The sequence below is a fragment of the Hyperoodon ampullatus genome, assembly GCF_949752795.1.
Source record: "Hyperoodon ampullatus genome assembly, chromosome: 10".
NCBI lineage: Eukaryota > Metazoa > Chordata > Mammalia > Artiodactyla > Ziphiidae > Hyperoodon > Hyperoodon ampullatus.
Window position 1 is genome coordinate 5,476,193 of NC_136923.1, and position 16,560 is coordinate 5,492,752.

Sequence of the window (16,560 nt, forward strand, 5' to 3'; positions counted from 1 at the left end):
ATAGCCTCATCCTAAATTGCAGGAGCAAAGCAGGTGCAAGCTTCTTTGCTGGAAATGTAGTGATGTATCAAGGGTGGATGGTTGTGACTCACTCTCTTGTGTTGACTTCTTTTGCACAAAAGTGGAGAGAACTATGTTATAAGCACGTCCAAAATACACAGTCAAAATGAATCCAGAAGAAGCTGCCAGGAGAATAGGAATCACATATAGTACTAGATTCCTTTGCTGCTATTTTAATAAAATAAAACCAGTATTAATTTGTAATTAGATATTAGGGTCTGTAGTGGCTTTGAGTTTGAAAACTATATTTTTTAATTAAAAAGGGAGATTAAGAAGTGTTATAGAGGTATTAAAGATACCAAACTGATAATTTTTCCTTATCATAATCTTTATCTGATTGATTTAGTGTTATTTTATGTCATGTCCACAAATCCTCTAAAATTATTTTTGTAAACCATGAATAACGTATGGCCCATGCTTTGGGAAACCCTGTACTGCTAGACTGACTATTCTGTTCATGTTGATCAACCACCCAGAATATCTCAAGACCCAGCACAGGTCTCACTAACTCCTCTACAAGGGAGAATGTGCTTAAAGGGGTATAGGATCATGTCATAAATTGTACCGATGTTTTCTTAGGTCAGTCTCCCAAGGCAGTATAAATAAAAGGAAAAATAAACGGGAGCTAATCAAACTTACAAGCTTTTGTACAGCAAAGGAAACCACAAATAAAACGAAAAGATAACCTACAGAATGGGAGAAAATATTTGCAAATGATGCGAACGACAAGGGCTTAATTTCCAAAATGTGCAAACATCTCATACAGCTCAACAACAAACAACCCAATCGAAAAATGGGCAAAAGACCTAAATAGACATTTCTCCAAAGAAAACATACAGGTGGCCTACGCGCACATGAAAAGATGCTCAACATCGCTATTTATTAGAGAAATGCAAATCAAAACTACAGTGAGGTACCACCTCACACCGGTCAGAATGGACATCGTTAAAAAGTCTGCAAATAACAAATGCTGGAGAGGGTGTGGAGGAAAGGGAACCCCCCTACACTGTTGGTGGGAATGTAAGTTGATGCAGCCACTATGGAAAATAGTATGGAGGTGCCTTAAAAAACTAAAAATAGAGTTGCCATGTGATCCAGCAATCCTACTCCTGGGCAGATACCTGGATAAAACTATAATTCAAAATAATACATGCACCCCTATGTTCATAGCAGCACTATTCACAATAGCCAAGACATGGAAACAAACCAAGTGTCCATCGACAGATGAGTGGGTAAAGAAAATACACACACACACACACACACACAGTAGAGCAATAAAAAAGAATGAAATGTCATTTGCAGCAACATGGATGGACTTAGAGATTATCATACTAAGTGAAGTAAGAAAGAGAAAGACAAATACCATATAATATCACTTATAGGTGGAATCTAAAATATGACACAAATGAACTTATATACGAAACAGAAACAGACTCACAGACATAGAACAGACCTGTGGTTGCCAAGGGAGTGGGGGAGGGATGGAGTGGGAGTTTGGGGTTAACAGATGCAAACTATTATATATAGAATGGATAAACAACAAGGTCCTATTGTATAGCGCAGGGAACTGTATTCAGTATCCTGTGATAAACCATAATGGAAAAGAATACAAAAAAGAATATATATATGTATAATTGAATCACCTTGTTGTATAGCAGGAATTAACACAACATTGTAAGTCAGCTGTACTTCAGTTAAAAAAAGGAGAGTATAGGATCATGTAACACTTTAAAAATGTGAGCTGTTTCCTTCCATCCCTTCTCTCCCCCCACTTCTCTACCCCCCCTTTCCTCTCTCCCCTCTTTCCTCTCTCTGTCTCTGAAGAAAAGAAAAAGGCATCGTCTAGGTGAGTGTTGGTGGTGGTATTTTGAGGTTGCTAGAAAGGCTCACAGAATTATGGATTCTTTTTTTTTTTTTTTTTTTTTTTTTGCTGTACGCGGGCCTCTCACTGCTGTGGCCTCTCCCGTTGCGGAGCACAGGCTCCGGACACACAGGCTCCGCGGCCATGGCTCGCGGGCCCAGCCGCTCCGCGGCATGTGGGATCTTCCGGGATCGGGGCACGAACCCGTGTCCCCTGCATCGGCAGGCGGACTCTCAACCACTGCGCCACCAGGGAAGCCCCCAGAATTATGGATTCTTGTCCTTGACGCACAGATGTCATCCAGAGATTTCCCTCCACTGACCTCTTGGGGATTTTGTTAGTTTCTTTCTTGTGTTGGATCCCCTTTTTCCTATATGCCATCTCTTTCTTGATTTATTCATGTAAAAAATCCCTTGAGACAGGGATCGTGAAGGGTAAAATATTTTTGGTAATGAATGGCAGAAAATATCTTTCTACTACAATAGTTTTGCTGATTATTCTAAATTTGAAATACTTTTCCTTCAGAATTTAGACGACTTTGCTTCATTATGTCTTCTAGCTTCCAGGGTTGAGAAATTTGAAGCCATTCTGATTCCCGATCCCTTTTTTTTTTTCCTGTAGAAGTTAGTAGAATTTTCTGTTACCCCATTATTGTAAAATTTAATGTGATAGGCATTTGATGGACTACGTTCTGATAATTCCAGTTAATCTGATAGCTGAAGTCATTCAGGTTGTATGTGTGTGTGTGTGTTGCCTGTGTGTTTTGGTCTTTATCATACATGTTAGAAGCTTTCCTAAAATGTCTTGTAATCCTTGGCAGTCTGTCTATTTTTATTTTTTTATTTTTATTTTTTTTGTGGTATGTGGGCCTCTCACTGTTGTGGCCTCTCCCGTTGCGGAGCACAGGCCCCCGACGCGCAGGCTCAGCTGCCATGGCTCATGGGCCCAGCCGCTCCGCGGCATGTGGGATCTTCCCGGACCGGGGCACGAACCCGCGTCCCCTGCATCGGCAGGTGGACTCTCAACCACTGCTCCACCAGGGAAGCCCCGGGGCCACCTTTTTAGAAGGGTTTCAGAGAGCTCTTTGGGAATTAGGCTGTTGAGTTCTACTTTTCTTCGATAGAGTATTAAAAAACACAAAATAATCTCACTTAACACCTAACCTGCTGTTGGAAAGCTGACCCAATGTGAAGTTCTTAAAGTTACACCCACTGGTGTTGCCTTTATCAGTCGGTATCTTTACCCTCTCTAAACTTTTAGAAACCTTTGTCACTTCTAAGAAAATGAAACAACACAACCTTCCTTTTCCTGGTTAAACTTACCTTACTCTCCTGCCTCAAAAAAAAAAAAAAAAAGATCAGAGAAAATAAATAGCAACCAGTTGCTTCAGCAAATAAGCTTATCTTAAAACAAAAATTCACCCCAGACCAATTTTAAAATATTGAAAACATGACAGTAGCAGCACTCATCCCTAATTCTTATCTTTTGACCCAGTAATCTCACACCTAGTTGTTAAGCAAAATACCTGTATATCTGAGGTGTTCATTTAAGGTTCTCTGTTAGGATAAATAAGGCACAGCATTGTTTTTAAGATGTGTTCTGATTTCATAGATTTTAAATGTGAAAAAATATGTGACTTAAAAATAGGTTAAGGATGCATATATACAATGGAATATGTACTCAGCCATAAAAAGGAACGAAATTGAGTTATTTGTAATGAGGTGGATGGACCTAGAATCTGTCATACAGAGTGAAGTAAGTCAGAAAGAGAAAAACAAATACTATATGCTAACGCACATATATGGAATCTAAAAAAATGGTACTGATGAACCTAGTGGCAGGGCAGGAATAAAGACACAGACATAGAGAATGGACTTGAGGACACGGGGAGGGGGAAGGGTAAGCTGGGACGAAGTGAGAGAGTAGCATCAACATATATACACTACCAAATGTAAAATGGATGGCAACTGGGAAACTGCTGCGTAGCACAGGGAGATCAGCTCAATGCTTTGTGACAACCTAGAGGGGTGGGATAGGGAGGGTGGGAGGGAGGCTCAAGAGGGAGGGGATATGGGGATATATGTTTACATATAACTGATTCACTTTGTTGTACAGCAGAAACTAACACAACATTGTAAAGCAATTATACTCTAATATAAAGATATTAAAAAATAGGTTAAGGATGAATTACATCCAACACAGTGGGGTATGATTAGACAAATAACTGAAATATTTAAAATTGGAAGGAGAATAATGTAACATAGGATGTGGATTGAGACTGCAGTTGTGTACATGTACACGTATGGACAAGGATTAAGGCCGCAATTAGCCCCAAAGACACCATTGCTAAATAGCAAAAGGTCCATAGCTCAGCTAGCAGGACTGTCCCCTTCGTGTGATTTAGGAGAATCCCTTTCTTTTAGGCTGATGCTGTCTGTGTACGACGCACATTGAGGCATAGGCTCATTTTCTACCCTCTCATTTCCTATGCTGAGTGTCCTTGTCTAAGGCAGAAGCTATAACAATATTAGTGTCAGGCACAGTGCTAAATGCTTTACAAACATTGTTGAACAATTTTCATGACAACTCAGTATTATTATCCCTTTTTACAGTTAATCCTTCAGCTCAGACATCTTTTGAACTCCGTAATTGTGTGTCTACTGCCTACGTAGTTTATTTGCAATATAGCAGCTGGACTAGTCCTTTTAAGACCTTAGGCAGATTGTGTGTCTCCTCTGCTCAGAACTTTTCAGTGGCTTCCCATTTCAGTCAGTAAAAGGCAGAGTCCTTACAGCGGTGACCTACAAAACAGTATGTTAACCACATTGTTCCTCCTCCCCCAACTGTACTCTCACTTCACTGAACTCCATGATCTCTTTGCTATTCCTTATACACAGGACACTCCTGCTTTAGGTTTTTTTTTTTTTTTTTTTTTTTTTGCTGTACGCGGGCCTCTCACTGTTGTGGCCTCTCCCGTTGCAGAGCACAGGCTCCGGACGCGCAGGCTCAGCGGCCATGGCTCACGGGCCCAGCCGCTCCGCAGCATGTGGGATCTTCCCGGACCGGGGCACGAACCCGTGTCCCCTGCATCGACAGGCGGACTCTCAACCACTGCGCCACCAGGGAAGCCCTGCTTTAGGGTTTTCACTGGCTGTTCCTTCTGCCTTGACTGTCCCCCCCAGCTACTTGCAAATCAAACTCGCTGACTTGTGATCTCAGCTCCTACCTCCTCTATGAGGCCTACTCTGACCTCATTATGTAAATTGCAACTTGTCTCCTTTCCCTCAGCACTTATCATCCACTGTCATGTTACATAATTCACTTCATTGTGTGTCCTCCACTGGAAGATATGCTTCTCCTGAGATCAGGGGTCTTTGTCTCTAATTCACTGAATTAACCCAAGCATCTAGAGTAAAGCAGTGTCTGGTACATAATGGTTGCTCGGTAATGTTTATTGCATGAAAGATTGAGTGAGAAAATAGGCGTGGGGGAAGTTAAGCAATTTGGCCAAAGGCCACACAGCTAATAAAAGGTGGAAGTAGATTTTGAACAGATATCCATGTATTGTGCTTCTAATATTAGAAGATGATATCCAAAAAATGTTTTGTTAGGATGAATAAGGTTATGGATAACTTTTCTCCTCTATTCCCCTGCCCAAATTTAATTATATCATCCTAAATAAAAGTGTAATAAAAACAAATGACCAGAGTGGAAGGAAAAAGCCAGTATCAGAAAGCTAGAGCAGGCAGCCACAAGGTTGAAATCTGGCACCTCATCTGAGCAACAGCCTGTCTCACAAATGCACTGATCTTATCTGCCTTAAGAATAAAGAATGATGGTGTGATAAAGCTCTGTTAAAACTTGTGAGTGCTTTTGACCTTAGATATTCTGTCAGTAATCTTGGCTCTCTAGCTTACTGTGTAATCTTGGGTAATTTTATTTAACTTTTGAGGTCTTCAGTTTCCTCATCTCCAAAATCAGAATAATAGTATCTTTCATAGAGTTCTTGGGAGGCTTAAATGAGATACTATGTTTAAAGAACTGATACTAACATAATGATATGTTCAATATCATAAAATTCAATATTATTATACATACTGTAGTATGTACTCAGTAGTATTGTACATACTGAAATGTCAAGAACTCAGTAGCTGTTAGCTAATATTACTATCATTTTTACTATTTAGTTGGTACAGAATTTTAAGAAATTAATTATTTGGTGACTGTATCTTGTTTCCTAGTGAGTTTTGGCAGATGTCAAAACAGAGCGAACCACTGTTGTTATTGTTCAGATAGCTAGTCTTTGTTAGTATTTGTGTTTTTCATGAATGCTTGCTTGTGGTTATAATTTTATATTACATATTAAAATAGGCATTTTCCTTAATAATTTACATAAATTTAATGTATTATGGATTCTGCAACTACCATCACATTGGTTTTGAAGTCTTGGTGAATAACTCCTGTGAGTCACATGTCCTGCTAAGTTCTGGGGAAACAAAGGAGAAGAGAGAGGCATGCATGTACTCTATCCTCAAGGAGCTTATAGTCAGGTAGGGAGGTAGACATGTAAATAAATAATTACAGTTCAGGGTGGGAAGGGCTATTAATAACATACATGTGAATAACATAAAAAACAGGAAGGAGCGGTAAATTCTTTATGAATAGGGAGCAAAGAAGGGAGGCTTTATGAGGAGAATTTTACCTGAAGAACATCTCAGAGGACCCAAAGCCTCAATAGAGGTGTATAGAATTCTACTCAGGGGCTGCCCTCAAAAGAAGACTTCCAGAAACCTACTTTGTACCTTTTAAGGTTCTCATGCTATACAGAGACTGGATCTCTGAAGATTCAGAAGAGAAGGTCAGGGCTTCCCTGGTGGCTCAGTGGTTGAGAATCTGCCTGCTAATGCAGGGGACACGGGTTCGAGCCCTGGTCTGGGAGGATCCCACATGGCGCGGAGCAACTGGGCCTGTGAGCCATAACTACTGAGCCTGTGTGTCTGGAGCCTGTGCTCTGCAACAGGAGAGGCCGCCATAGTGAGAGGCCTGCGCACCGCGATGAAGAGTGGCCCCCGCTTGCCACAACTAGAGAAAGCCCTCGCACAGAAACAAAGACGCAACACAGCAAAAATAAATAAATAAATTAATAAACTCCTACCCCCAACATCTTCTTTAAAAAAAAAAAAAAGGTTAAAAAGAAAGTTACAAGACTGTGAGTGAGTATAATCTTTGTTGTGTGCACTTTGGAGAAGGGTTTAAATTGGGAGTGGAATCTACATTAAGTTCAGTGAAATAGATGTAAGATCACACTCTTATTTGGTATTTTCTTTTAAAAGCAGAAAAGAACAGGAAACAGAAGACCTTACAGCGGTAAAGATCATTATAAGAATTGATAAATGAAAAGGTAAAGAGGAATGGCTATTTTGAGAGAGAAGGAAATGCTGGAACTTCTACATAGGGTAAAATAATTTAGTAAATGAGACGTCATAGTGTGAGAACCATGGGTATATAAGTTCTGTGCCTTAAAAATGTCACATTTAGGGCTTCCCTGGTGGCGCAGTGGTTGCGAGTCCGTCTGCCGATGCAGGGGACGCGGGTTTGTGCCCCGGTTCGGGAAGATCCCACATGCCGCGCAGCGGCTGGGCCCGTGAGCCATGGCCGCTGAGCTTGCGTGTCCGGAGCCTGTGCTCCGCAGCGGGAGAGGCCACAATGGTGAGAGGCCCGTGTACCGCAAAAAAAAAAAAAAAAAAAAAAAGTCATATTTAAAAGTTAGTGAACTATGTAACCTAATCAGCATTAGAGAATGGCCTCAGGTTACTGTCAGTGAATCTATTAAAGTAGATATCTTCACAGTAAATTTGAATGCTAAAGTCACAAAATAACTAATGGTACCTGAGAAAAGAATGAAAACTTAGTATACTGAGTTTTTTTGAGTCTACTTGGCAATGAAATATGTGCAAACTGGAAGGAATCACATGAAGTAGCAGAAACGATTATTTTTTTCATATTAATCTTTTATTTATTTATTTTTTGAATTTTGAATTTTATTTTATTTATTTTTTTATACAGCAGGTTCTCATTAGTTATCCATTTTATACATATTAGTGTATACATGTCAATCCCAATCTCTCAGTTCATCCCACCGCCCCGCTTGGTGCCCATACGTTTCTTCTCTACATCTGTGTCTCAGTTTCTGCCCTGCAGACTGGTTCATCTGTACCATTTTTCTAGATTCCACATACATGCGTTAATATACGATATTTGTTTTTCTGAGTTACTTCACTCTGTATGACAGTCTCTAGATTCATCCACATGTCTACAAATGACCCAATTTCATTCCTTTTTATGGCTGAGTAATAGTCCATTGTATATATGTACCACATCTTCTTTATCTGTTCATCTGTCGATGGGCATATAGGTTGTTTCCATGACCTGTCTATTGTAAATAGTGCTGCAATGAACATTGGGGTGCATGTGTCTTTTTGAATTATGCTTTTTCTGGGTATATGCCTAGTAGTGGGATTGCTGGGTCATATGGCAATTCTATTTTTAGTTCTTTAAGGAATCTCCATACTGTTCTCCACAGTGACTGTATCAATTTACATTCCCACCAACAGTGCAAGAGGGTTCCCTTTTCTCCACACCCTCTCCAGCATGTGTTGTTTGTACATTTTCTGATGATGCCCATTCTAACAGGTGTGAGGTAATACCTCATTGTAGTTTTGATTTGCATTTCTCTAATACTTAGTGATGTTGAGCAGCTTTTCATGTGCTTCTTGACCATCTGTATGTCTTCTTTGGAGAAATGTCTAGGTATTCTGCCCATTTTTTGATTGTTTTTTTTTTTTTTAATATTGAGCTGCATGAGCTGTTTATATATTTGGGAGATTAATCCTTTGTTGATTTGTTTGCAAATATTTTCTCCCATTCTGAGGGTTGTCTTTTTGTCTTGTTTATGTTTTCCTTTGCTGTGCAAAAGCTTTTAAGTTTCATTAGGTCACGTTTGTTTATATTTGTTTTTACTTCCATTACTGTAAAAGGTGGATCAAAAAAGATCTTGCTGTGATTTATGTCAAAGAGTGTTCTTCCTATGTTTTCCTCTAAGAGTTTTAGTGTCTGGTCTTACATTTAGGTCTTGAATCTATTTTGAGTTTATTTTTGTGTATAGTGTTAGGGTGTGTTCTAATTTCATTCTTTTACATGTAGCTGTCCAGTTTTCCCAGCACCACTTATTGAAGAGACTGTCTTTTCTCCATTGTATATTCCTTGCCTCCTTTGTCATAGATTAGTTGAGCATAGGTGTGTGGGTTTATCTCTGGGCTTTCTATCCTGTTCCATTGATCTATATTTCTGTTTTTGTGCCAGTACCATATTGTCTTGATTACTGTAGCTTTGTAGTATAGTCTGAAGTCAGGGAGTCTGATTCCTCCAGCTCCGTTTTTTCCCCTCAAGACTACCTTGACTAGTCGGGGTCTTTTGTGTCTCCATACAAATTTTAAGATTTTTTGTTCTAGTTCTGTAAAAAATGCCATTGGTAATTTGATAGGGATTGCATTGAATCTGTAGATTGCCTTGGTAGTATAGTTATTTCCACAATATTGATTCTTCGAATCCAAGAACATGGTATATCTCTGCATCTGTTTGTATCATCTTTAATTTCTTTCATCAGTGTCTTATGGTTTTCTGCATACAGGTCTTTTGTCTCCCTAGGTAAGTTTATTCCTAGGTATTTTATTCTTTTTGTTGCAGTGGTAAATGGGAGTGTTTCCTTAATTTCTCTTTCAGATTTTTCATCATTAGTGTATAGGAATGCAAGAGATTTCTGTGCATTAATTTTGTATCCTGCAACTTAGCCAAATTCATTGATTAGCTCTACTAGTTTTCTGGTGGCATCTTTAGGATTCTCTGTGTATAGTATCATGTCATCTGCAAACAGTGACAGTCTTATATTTTCTTTTCCAATGTGTATTCCTTTTATTTCTTTTTCTTCTCTGATTGCCGTGGCTAGGACTTCCAAAACTATGTTGAATAATAGTGGTGAGAATGGACATCCTTGTCTTGTTCTTTTTTTTTTTTTTTTTCAAAGAAGGACATTATATATTGACCAAGCCATCAAGAAGATATAACAATTGTAAATATATATGCACCCCACATAGGAGTACCTAAATACATAAAGCATATACTAACAGATAAAAAGGTACAAACCGTCAGTAGCACAGTAATAGTAGGGGACTTTTAACACCCCATCTACATCAATGGACAGGTCATCTAGAAAGAAAATAAGAAAACACTGTGGCCTTAAATGACAAATTAGACCAGATGGACTTAATATATATAGAACATTCCATCCAAGAGAAAGGAGAATGCATTCTTTTTTTTTTTTTTTTTTTTTTTTGCGGTACGCAGGCCTCTCACCTTTGTGGTCTCTTCCATTGTGGAGCACAGGCTCCGGACGCACAGGCTTATGCCTGCGTGGTTCAGCCGCTCCGTGGCATGTGGGATCCTCCCGGACCGGGGCACGAACCTGTGTCCCCCTTCTCAAACTATTCCAAAATATTGTAGAGGAAGGAATGTTTCCAAACTCATTTTAGGAGGCCAGCATCACCCTCAACATAATAAAGGCCATCCATATATGACAAACCCAGAGCGAACATCATTCTCAATGGTGAAAAACTGAAAGCACTTCCTCTAAGATCAGGAACAAGACAAGGATGTCCACTCTTGCCACTTTTATTCAACATAGTTTTGGGAGTCCTAGCCATGGCTTGATTGCTTTAACTCCAGTAAACTGCAGGTCTACGAAGAAACTATGGCTCCTTCCCTTATTCTTCGATATCATCCATTTTCTTCAGTGTTCCACGGAGGAAGAAACTGCTCCAACTGAACAGACGTAACAAAAAGTATGTTTCTTATTTTGGTTTCTCTGTTTTAATGACAGAGAAAATCCTTTGTTGTTTTCATCTTGGTTTCAACATAGTACCAATATCCTTTTCTTCCCCTAAATCTTGATCTGGCATCCAACACTGATCTTTTACACTCAAAAAATGAGTATTTCAAAGCTTTGCAGTTTCCTTCCTTCAGACACTGCCGAGGGGATTTTCCTTCCTGGAGCACGCAGTCCGACTGCAGCAGGCACGCACCGAGGTCCTCCTTCAAGCCCGCGCACGCGCCGCCCTCCGGCTTGTCCTCCTTGTTCTTGATCTTAGAGGAAATGCTTTCATTTTTCACCATTGAGAATGATATTTGCTGTGGGTTTGTCATATATGGCCTTTATTATTCTGAGGTAGGTTCCCTCTTTGCCCACTTTCTGGAGAGATTTATCATAAATGGGTGTTGAATTTTGTCAGAAGCTTTTTCTGCATCTATGGAGATGATCATAAGGTTTTTCTTCTTCAATTTGTTAATATGGTGTATCACATTGATTGATTTGCATATATTGAAGAATCCTTGCATCCCTGGGATAAATCCCACTTGATCATGGTGTATGATCCTTTTAATGTGTTGTTGGATTCTGTTTGCTAGTATTTTGTTGAGGATTTTTGCATCTGTATTCATCAGTGATATTGGTCTGTAATTTTCTTTTTTTGTAGTATCTTTTTCTGGTTTTGGTATCAGGGTGATGGTGGCCTCATAGAATGAGTTTGGGAGTGTTCCTTTCTCTGCAGTTTTTTGGAAGAGTTTGAGAAGGATGGGTGTTAGCTCTTCCGTAAGTGTTTGATAGAATTCACCTGTGAAGCCATCTGGTCCTGGACTTTTGTTTGTTGGAAGGTTTTTAATCACAGTTTCAATTTCATTACTTGTGATTGTTCTGTTCATATTTTCTGTTTCTTCTTGGTTCAGACTTAGAAGTTTATACCTTTCTAAGAATTTGTCCATTTCTTCCAGGTTGTCCATTTTATTGGCATAGAGTTGCTTGTAGTAGTCCCTTAGGACGCTTTGTATTTCTGTGGTGTCTGTTGTAACTTCTCCTTTTTCATTTCTAATTTTATTGATCTGACTCCTCTCCCTCTTTTTCTTGATGAGTCTGGCTAATGGTTTTTCAATTTTGTTTACCTTCTCAAAGAACCAGCTTTTAGTTTTATTGATCTTTGCTGTTCTTTTCTTTGTTTCTATTTCATTTATTTCTGCTATGATCTTTATGATTTCTTTCCTTCTACTAACTTTGGGTTTTGTTTCTTCTTCTTTCTCTAGCTCCTTTAAGTGTAAGGTTAGATTGTTTATTTGAGATTCTTCTTGTTTCTTGAGGTAAGCTTGTATTGCTATAAACTTCCCTCTTAGAACTGCTTTTGCTGCATCCCATAGGTTTTGGATCGTCAGAAATGACTATTTTAAAATGTAACGTAAGGTGGAATTAGCATACACATAGAGAGAGTTCATTGGTAGAGCTAAGAAAGACAATTTAAGACTAGATGGATCCTTAAAAAAAATTTATCGTTCAAGTGCAAGATGTCTTTTGTGTGGATAAATGCATTTGGGAAATCAGTGGAAGCTCTGATAGGAATTCTGAGCTTTAGAATTACACGAATTACTTTCAAACTTAGTAGTGTTCCACACTAAGGAATACATTTTATAATGTGTGTGTACCTGAATTAAAGCTTTCTCAAAATAGTACTTACCTGTACCATGTGGATATATTGTGCTCTGCCTTATTTTTTAAGAAGGCTGGTCCTGACTCACCAAAATGATTTTCTGAACACTTACGGGTCATTCTCCACAGCTTGAAAAAGTGCTGAGTTAGTCTAGGAAAGAAAGAGACTTGAGTTTTTGAAGTCTTCCTTGAAGAAGCTGGCTATTAAGAAGGTACTTATTCTGTCCTTGTTTGAAACATATTGGGTGCTATTTTAGTTATATGGTAGTTCCTCCTTATCTGTGAGGGATACTTTCCAAGACCCCCAGTGGATGTCTGAAACTGGAGATAGTACTGAACTCTGTACTATTTTATCCTATACATATATACCTGTGATAACGTTTAATTTATAAATTAGACACAGTAAGAGAATATCTGAATTTCCAGCATCACTACCCTTGCACTTTTGGGCCATTGTTAAGTAAAATAAGGGCTGCTTAAACACATGTACTGCCATACTGAGACAGCCCATCTGATAACCCAGAAGGCTGCTAAATGACTAAAGGGCAGGTAGAGTATACTGTGTGGATGTGATGGACAAAGGGGTGATTTACATCCCAGGCAGGAGGGAGCGGGTTGGTGTGAGTTTTCATGACACTACTCAGAAATCAAAAAGCTTAGAAAAGCATGCAATTTAAAACTTAGGAATTGTTCATTCTGGAATTTACCATGTAATATTTTCAGACCGTGGTTGACCACTGGTAACTGAAACTGCAGAAAGCAAAACTTTCTAAGGTGGAGCACTACTGCACCAACCAAAAGGGCCCAAAGAAGGCAACTGAAATGGATCTCAAGATTCAGGGGTTTGGTCTTTGACTCTTCCTTGAGTCCCCTTGCTGCATAATTCAGGGCTATGTGTCTTTCTATTTTGGTTATTTTGTTTGCTCCCAAACTCAGTACTATTTAGAATTTATAAACCACTTTTTAACTTAGATGTAGAAAAGGTATCATTCTCTAACTTTCTAAAAAGGAATATTTATGTAGAGAATAAATGAGGTTGAATGATTATGAGAGGTGAACTATGATAATAAAAACAGACATTTTGATATAGAAAGATGTAGCTTTGGAAAAGACTGAAAAAATCATGAATTACATGGCTGAAGTGAATGTATCTTCAAACTCCAGTGTGACAAAATGAAGCATGAAGTCAATAAAAGGCAAACTTTGGTGAACCTATGGAACCTGCCAGCTTCAGAAATTATGCTAGAAAAAATAAATTTAGAGAAATTTTGATCTACTCATTATTGACAAATGTTGAGTGGGTGACTACAGAAAGCTAAGATATCTAGCAATTAATGAGTTGTCCCTTTTTCTGTCATAAGATATCCATCCCCTGGTGTCTCTCAGAGACTGAATCTGGGGTTAAGCCCATTGTGGCAAATCTTTAATGGAAGAGTAGTGGAGGAAGCAAAGTAGAGTAGGATCTAGGCTTTTTGATGTCTGAGGTGCTCTGGAATGGGGTGGTTGGAGGAGAGGAGGGCTGAACGCAGAAGGAAGCAGCTTGAAAACCAGTTGAGCCTAGCCTATTCTAGAGTGTTTTAGAATATCCTATTCTAGAATAGGCTAGAAGAATTCACGTTAAGTAAACTGTAGACTTCCTAAATTTATAGAATTTCACTATCATAATAAGTGAAATTATGAATATGCTGTGTTCTTTCTGGTAGAAGGTAAATGTGTAGTCTGTTGAATACAAATTCTCAGGCTGTCTCACCATATATAACTATAAACATGTAAGTGTTTAAGATCGGCGAACTTTTGTCATAATAAAGCTACTGTTTTGTATATGTGAAGAGTTATTTTAAAAAGATTACTTTTTAATTATTGGACAGAAAAGAGCTTTTAAAATTAGATTCCATATAACTTTTTGTTACCAAAGTTATCTTTTTTAAAAAATTGCTCTGAACATGAACAATTTCCTCTTTTTATTTGTTTGTTTGTTTATTTATTTATTTATTTTAGGCTGTGTTGGGTCTTCATTCCTGCATGTGGGCTTCCTCTAGTTGCGGCGAGCGGGGGCTACTCTTCATTGTGGTGCACGTGCTTCTCACTGTGGTGGCTTCTCTTGTTGTGGAGCACAGGCTGTAGGCGTGCGGGCTTCAGTAGTTGTGGCTCACGGGCTCTAGAGCACAGACTCAGTAGTTGTGGCGCACAGGCCCAGTTGCTCCATGGCATGTGGTATCTTCCTGGAGCAGGGATCAAACCCGTGACCCCTGCATTGGTAGGCGGATTCTTAACCATTGTGCTGCCAGGGAAGTCCTGCTGTATGGTATGTATGTATGTATGTATGTATTTGTTTGTTTATTTGTTTATTTTGCGTTACGTGGGCCTCTCACTGTTGTGGCCTCTCCCGTTGCGGAGCACAGGCTCCGGCTGCACAGGCTCAGCGGCCATGGCTCACGGGCCCAGCCGCTCCGCGGCATGTGGGATCTTCCCGGACCGCGACACAAACCCGCGTCCCCTGCGTTGGCAGGCGGACTCTCAACCACTGTGCCACCAGGGAAGCCCTGCTGTATGGTTTTTAGAAGATACTTCTTTCTTGTTTTTAGATGTGTACCCTTTCTTGTTAATTGATTACAGAGTACCTTGCCTTAGAGCTTCCTATGATAAACAGGTCAGTCCTGGGGCAACTGGTAGGGGCCTTGGCCTTTCTGGGCTTGTCTGCTTATGTAGGCATGCCTTACAAATAGGATCCATCATTTTCTACGAGTGAAATGAAAAAGGTTGGGAGGCACTGCCTTAGTGTGCTTCTCAGACTGTAAGTGGTCTTGATATAGACATGGAAAATTAAAAATTATGAATGGTAAATAATCAAAAACTTGAGAATTAAGCTGGATTTGCATTTTTTAATCAGTTTTTATTAACAGTTATTGTAGTATGTTCTCTCCTACGCACCAGCACTGTTATTTTCCAAGTGCCTACAAAACTTAGAATTTGTCATAAAATAACTATGATCTTGGACTTAGTCTACAGTTAAGTCTTGTAAGTGGGTTCTTTAACCAATAGATTGTAATACAGTCTTCCCTCACAATTAAATACAGAATGCAATTTATTGCGGTTTGTCTTTTGCTGAATAATAGGTATTTTTTAAAGGTGTACTACCAACTGGAGATTTAATTCACATTTACTAGTTCTTGACAGGTCTTTTCTATTAAAAAAATTATATTTTTTGCAACATTATTCTGGCTCGTAGCTGAATTCATTTAATAAATATTTGAGTGCTTGTGTTCCAGGTACTGTGTATTAAGGGCTAAGAATACAGTAGTGAACAAGATTGGCAGGAGGTACTGGCAAGCTTGGCATGGAGCAGAAAGGGGGTGGGAGGTACTGACCAAAATCTGTAGACAGTTAACATTAGTGGTAAGTGGCATGAAGAAAATAAAGGTTATTTGATGGAGGTAGGGGAGTGGGGTCTTCTGACTGGGTTGGAGAGAGAAGGTGTCTCTAAAGGGATCTTTTAGGTGAAGACCTTAACGATGTGAAAAAGCCAACTTGCTTGTTTTTGGAGGTTTTTGCCTTCTAGATGAAGGGAACAGGAAGTTCAGAAGTGCTGAGGTGTGAAGCTTGGCATGTTCAGAAAGAAGTTTAGCTTTTATTCTGAGTCTTACACAGGGGAGGGAAATGATAAGTTGCATTTTTAAGATTGCCCTTGCTGCTTCTATGAGCCACATCATTTCAGGCTAGTGAGTTGTTCAAAGGAGTCTTCCTCTTTAATTGGGGAAAAAGGTCTAGGGAAAAGAGAAGCTTGTAGATGCCCTTAAAAAGTGACCTCATGGGGCTTCCCTGGTGGCGCGGTGGTTGAGGGTCCGCCTGCCGATGCGGGGGGCAGGGGTTCGTGCCCCGGTCCGGGGGGATCCCGCGTGCCGCGGAGCGGCTGGGCCCGTGGGCCGTGGCCGCTGGGCCTGCGCGTCCGGAGCCTGTGCTCCGCAGCGGGAGGGGCCGCGGCAGTGAGAGGCCCGCGTACCGCAAAAAAAAAAAAAAAAAAAAAAAAAGTGACCTCATGGTAATGAAGGGATAG